This window comes from Pseudonaja textilis, chromosome 11 (assembly GCF_049901715.1).
Source record: "Pseudonaja textilis isolate UNSWEBS1 chromosome 11, rPseTex1.2, whole genome shotgun sequence".
Classification (NCBI taxonomy): domain Eukaryota; kingdom Metazoa; phylum Chordata; class Lepidosauria; order Squamata; family Elapidae; genus Pseudonaja; species Pseudonaja textilis.
In genome coordinates this window covers 2854272-2859133 of record NC_142000.1, presented here as the reverse complement: position 1 = coordinate 2859133, position 4862 = coordinate 2854272, and positions in this window count along the sequence as shown.

The following is a 4862-nucleotide window of genomic DNA, read 5'->3' as shown; positions in this document are numbered from 1 at the left end:
CCTGCATAGGAGAATGGAGCTGGAAAGCAGGTTAGCGGGGTGGGGAGGGAATGGTGATTTTGCAGTATCCTTCCCCTGCCACGCCCACCAAGCAATGCCTACCAAGCCATGCCCACGGAACCAGTAGTAAAAACATTTGACTCCCATTACTGACCCATCTCCAAGTGGGTGCTGGGAAAGGTTGACCATCTTGTCGAATGGCACCGGCTCCACTAAGAAAGCCACCCTACTAGAGGCCCAAGAGGCCCCAGGGTTCAGAGCAAGGATGATCTTTCCAAATGTGATGACCCGGAGTCTCTCAAAATAACCCCAAACCCAAAACATACATTAAAGTCCGGTGATGCCTTCAACTTAACTTCCCTGTTTTGTTAGGCACAGTTTAAAGTCACAAAAGTAAATAATGAGGCAAACAGAAAACCAAAACAAACCGCATTGATGAGAGTTCCGAAGCAAGTCACTAATCATAAACTCTGGGAAAATAACCGAGAAAAGTCCATGGGAAGAACACCAGCAAAGATAAACCTCTTTCAAGGTGAACACTAAATTGACTCTTGCAAATTCTAACTGCGCAGTTGCAAACTTATATACATAGCTCCCACCTGCAAGCCACGAGGAGGATCATGGTAATCTCCTCTTGAGTAGACCTCACTTTTCCCTGATCCTCTCCTCCCTGCGTGCCCTAGGATGGAGAGGGGATGGGCCTGGGTCTTCCTCTGAATGCCCAGCCGGCCTGTCGCCTTCCTCAGTTTCCTCCACCACCTCCGGAGCCACACTCCCACTCCCTGTTGGCTGTTCCTCCTCTTCCTCAGAGTCAGTCTCCGCCAGGGGCATGACACCAAACAAGATTACTTCTCTATGAATATTTTATCTGCTAAGGCAATTCTCTTCTGCTGAAAGCAAAGGAGTTGAAAACCTCACTTGATAGTTGAGGCTACAGCACAAATGGATTCCTTCTCTTTGCTTGAGTTATGGAGGAAAACTATGGAGGCAGTAAGGAACTACAAGTACCACGATCCTTCTCATCAGCCTTCTGGACCCTGGACCCTCTTTAATAGTGGAAAGATATTTACAATAAAGGATCTGCTTCATGATATTAGGACACCTTGGAGGTCTTCTAATCCAACCCCCTGCCCAAGCAGAAGACCCTATACCATTTCGGACAAATGTATTTTTTTTAGTATTTTTTTAGTATTTATTTGATTTGTCAATCGCTTACAAAATACAGGCATAAGAATAAACATAGTTTTGAATACATGAGATAGATACTTATAAGAAAAATAAAAAGAAACAATAGGACAGGGACGGTAGGCACGTTGGTGTGCTTATGCATGCCCCATACAGGCCTCTTAGGAAAGGGGTGAGGTCAATAGTAGACAGTCTAAGGTTAAACTTTTTGGGGTTTGGGGAAGAAATCACAGAGTCAGGTAGAGTATTCCAGGCATTGACCACTCTGTTGCTGAAGTCGTGTTTCATACAATCAAGTTTGGTGTGGTTTACTTTGAGTTTGTATCTATTGTGTGCTCTTGTGTTGTTATGATTGAAGCTGAAGTATTCATTGACAGGTAGGACATTGCAATGTATGATTTTATATACCATACTTAGATCGGACCGAAGGTGGCATAGTTCCAGGATTTCTAGGTCTAGAATTTCAAGTCTGGTGGCATAAGGTATTCTGCAACGAGTAGAGGAGTGGAGAACTCTTCTGGTGAAATATTTCTGGACTTTCTCAACTGTGCTAATATCAGATACATGATATGGGTTCCAGACTGATGAGCTGTATTCAAGTATAGGTCTAGCAAAACTTTTGTATGCTCTAGTTAGTAGTGTGATATTACCAGAGAAGAAGCTACGTAGGATTAGATTAACAACTCTTATCTTCTTTAAAAACTCCAAAGCTCTCCTTGGAGTCTGTTACTTCTTGTCCTGCCAATCAGGTATTTTGCAGAATAGGTCGACCCCTTCTTTTCTGTGACAGCTCCTCAAATGTTGCTGTCATGTCACCCCTAAACTTTTGTTAGACTAAACATACCCAATATCAGGATTCTGGTGATTGCCCTAATTAAATCATGAGCCTTAAGCCAAGCTTCAAACAAAACCAAAATATTTATTAGGAGCAACGTGTCCAGCATTAACCTGTATAAAGTCAACTCTGGCACACATAATTTACAGTCACCTATGACTCTGTTTTCCCCCCTCCCCCCTGGGTGTGTCATAAATCAGATTCTCCAATGAAGCACTTTCATGGGCTGAGTGTCATCAATCACGTTCTCCAATTAAGGATTTTCACGGGCAGAAGATCCGGTAGCTTAGCTACAATCTTTGTAAGATAAGTGTTGGAATGTACTTCTGCTTTTAAACTGCCGCCCTGCTCCTTCAGATTTTTCTCCCCCACCCCCACTGTGTTTATGGCAACTCGAAAACAGGCATAGGAATGCTTTACGAGTTGACATTCAATTCCTGCAATTGCTTTTCATAATTTTTAGCCTCCGACCTTCTGATCATCTTGGTTGCTCTTCTATGCATTCTTTCCAGGGTCTTAGCATCTTTTTCGTATTGTGAGGACAAGACATTTCTAAAGACTCTGGTTTTAGCCAGAGGAGAAGCTACCAGACTTCCCCTGACTTCTTGGCACTGTAGATAAAAGTGTCCTCCCTCCTACAATCCCTTCATTTTGGGCTCCGGAAATGGCAAAGCCTTCCCAGCCCCAGCCCGAAGGGTGCCTGGGATGAGCAAACATCTGCTTCTCCTTGGCCCCTTCTCAAATGTCTTTGGCCGTGGATGAGTGGAGGCCCCACCCTTGAGGTCCTTGCCAAGGGTGATGTGGAGACTGCACATGGCATTCATTGGCGAAAGAAGGGAGCCATTCACAGAAGAGGCTTTGCACTCTTGGCTGCTTCCTCAATGCCCAGCAGAGCTCCAGCTTTCTAGGAGAGTGACAAACATTTATCTGTACAAGCAGAATTTCAGAAAAGGGTTTTGGGGAGGAGGTGTAAGAATGGAAGAGCAGAGAAGCAGCCCAGATGCATTTTCTTGCTCTGAAAGTATCCATAGAACATAGAATAATAAGCTTGGAAGAGACCTTGGAGGTCTTCTAGCCCAACCCCTGCTCAAGCAGGAGATCCTCTTAACATATATTAAATATTAAATAATATTAAAATATTACAAATAGTTTAAGATCTTGGAGGAAGCTTGAAACTACCTTCTGAAAACAAAGGATTTCCCCCCCCTCCTTTCCACAACATTTATTCACACCCTTTATTTAGAATAGAATAGAGCTGGAAGGGACCTTGGAGGTCTTCTAGTCCAGCCCTCTGCTCACATAGGAGACCCTACACTATTTCAGACAAGGGACTGTCCAGACTTTTCTTAAAAACCTCCAGGGATGAAGCACCCACAATTTCTGAAGGCAACTTCTGTTCTACTGATTAATTGTCCTCCCTGTTAAGAAGTTTCCCCTTAATTCCAAGTTGCTTCTCTCCTTTTGGTGAGTTTCCATCCATTGTTTCTTCCCTCTGGTGCTTTGGAGGATAATTTGACCTCCTCCTCTTTGTGGCAGCCTCTCAAATACTGGAATACTGTTGCCCCTAATTCTTCTTTTCTTTAGACTAGCCAAACCCAAATCCTGCAGCTGTTCTTCATATGTTTTAGTCTCCAGGCTAAATCTTAGTTGCTCTTCTCTGAACTTTTTCCAAAGTCTCAACAATCTTTTTTGTAGTACGGTGACCATTTATTACTCTTGCCATTTTTGCCCACAGCTCCCTACCTCCGATGCCGTAAAGCATAGAATATGGGCTGGCTACAGGTAAGACCAACCCAGATCCACACTTGGTTGTGCAAATGCTTGCTTGGGCCAGGTTTTTATGCTTCACGTTAAAGGTGTTCTGTGAACTTGGCCACTTTAACACATGTGTCTATGGATGATAACTTCCCCTCTAGGAGGGTATCACCAGCCAAGCCCTTTGTTACAATCTCCTTGCAATTTTGCAATTCTTCTTGCTTGAATACTTTTGAATTTAATCTTTCTGTACTCTGAGGTGGGAAGCTGCACTGTGTACTGTATATTACTCTTCCTGCACACAATCATGCCTTGGCGTTGCTAAGCTATGGTGCTGAATGGGGTCACCTCATGTGCAATTGTCCAAGGCTCCAATTCTCAGCTGAGGGCTTGAACCCCATTGAATAATAATAGGACTTATATACCGCTTTACAGTGCTTCACAGCCCTCTCTGAGTGGTTTACAGAGTCAGCCTCTTGCCCCCAATAATCTGGGTCCTCATTTGACCCACCTCGGAAGGATGAAAGGCTGAGTCAACTTTGAGCAGGTCAGGATCGAACTCCTGGAAGTGGGCAGAGTCAGTTTGCAATACTGCATTCTAACCACTGCACAGCAGGGATAGATGGTTGGGTGGGTGGATGGATGGATGGAAGGAAGGAAAGAAGGAAGGAATAACACTTAGACTTATATACCGCTTCCCAGGGCTTTCCAGCCCTCTCTAAGCAGTTTACAGAGTCAGCCTCTTGCCCCGAACAATCTGGGTCCTCATTTTACCCACCTCGGAAGGATGGAAGGCTAAGTCAACCTTGAACCAGTGAGAATTGAACTGCTGGCAGTGGGCAGAGTCAGCCTGCAATGCTGCATTCTAACCATTGCGCCACCAGGGCTTCTATCAAATAAATAATATCTGTTTGTTTGTTTGTTTATTATTAAACATATGCTGCCCATCTTACCTGGAGGTGACTCTAAGCTATGTATGTCTGCTGAGTCTGAAGTACAGGCAGTCTTCGATTTGCAGTCACAATTGGGACCAGACTTTCTGTGGCTAAGCAAGTTAAGTGAGTCACATTTGCTTTTATGACCTTAT